Below are 1187 nucleotides of genomic sequence, written 5' to 3'. Positions count from 1 at the left end.
GAGTTCTGATGGGATCCGGTGCTTTAGTGCTGGTATGATCGCATCCGACATGTTACCCCGGTCTTCGTCCCTTATCCTTGCCCCTCCCAGCTCCACTACAAAGACGATTGTACATTGCTTTGGCCGCTCCCTCTCAACTACGAAGACGAGTTTAACACGGTTTCCACCCCTCCCTCTCAACCGCACCAGTGCACGCTTGCCGCGCCACAACGCCGACGCTGGACCCGTGAATTGTGAGCACCCAGCTATGACTTACCGCACTCGTGCAAAATAATAAAACACGGTAAATATATTACTTACACGTGCGTTTTGTTTTGCAAGCGGCGCGAAAAAAATTAAAAAGGGAATGCAACACGAGGACTTCCCAGGAGGTCACCCATCCTAGTACTACTCTCGCCCAAGCACGCTTAACTTCGGAGTTCTGATGGGATCCGGTGCTTTAGTGCTAGTATGATCGCATCTGACATGTTACCCCGGTCTTCGTCCCTTATCCTTGCCCCTCCCAGCTCCACCACAAAGACGATTGTACATTGCTTTGGCCGCTCCCTCTCAACTACGGAGACGAGTTTAACGCGGTTTCCACCCCTCCCTCTCAACCGCACCAGTGCACGCTTGCCGCGCCACAACGTCGACGCTGGACCCGTGAATCGTGAGCACCCAGCTATGACTTACCGCACTCGTATAAAATAATAAAACACGGTAAATATATTACTTACACGTGCGTTTTGTTTTGCAAGCGGCATGAAAAAAATTAAAAAGGGAATGCAACACGAGGACTTCCCAGGAGGTCACCCATCCTAGTACTACTCTCGCCCAAGCACGCTTAACTTCGGAGTTCTGATGGGATCCGGTGCTTTAGTGCTGGTATGATCGCATCCGACATGTTACCCCGGTCTTCGTCCCTTATCCTTGCCCCTCCCAGCTCCACTACAAAGACGATTGTACATTGCTTTGGCCGCTCCCTCTCAACTACGAAGACGAGTTTAACACGGTTTCCACCCCTCCCTCTCAACCGCACCAGTGCACGCTTGCCGCGCCACAACGCCGACGCTGGACCCGTGAATTGTGAGCACCCAGCTATGACTTACCGCACTCGTGCAAAATAATAAAACACGGTAAATATATTACTTACACGTGCGTTTTGTTTTGCAAGCGGCGCGAAAAAAATTAAAAAGGGAATGCAACAC

The 1187-nt window shown here is 51.0% G+C and overlaps 2 non-coding genes across 2 annotated transcripts; both read right to left on the bottom strand.

Moving 5' to 3' along the window:
* Positions 1 to 343: 343 nt before the first annotated feature.
* LOC123178550 (5S ribosomal RNA) lies at positions 344 to 462 on the bottom strand. The gene has a single exon (XR_006489665.1). It is a non-coding gene; the product is annotated as a 5S ribosomal RNA (ribosomal RNA).
* Positions 463 to 759: 297 nt separating this feature from the next.
* LOC123178549 (5S ribosomal RNA) lies at positions 760 to 878 on the bottom strand. The gene has a single exon (XR_006489664.1). It is a non-coding gene; the product is annotated as a 5S ribosomal RNA (ribosomal RNA).
* Positions 879 to 1187: the final 309 nt, after the last annotated feature.

The sequence above is a fragment of the Triticum aestivum genome, unplaced genomic scaffold (assembly GCF_018294505.1).
Source record: "Triticum aestivum cultivar Chinese Spring unplaced genomic scaffold, IWGSC CS RefSeq v2.1 scaffold87184, whole genome shotgun sequence".
In the NCBI taxonomy this organism is placed as follows: domain Eukaryota; kingdom Viridiplantae; phylum Streptophyta; class Magnoliopsida; order Poales; family Poaceae; genus Triticum; species Triticum aestivum.
This window is presented reverse-complemented; position numbering and strand designations above follow the sequence as displayed.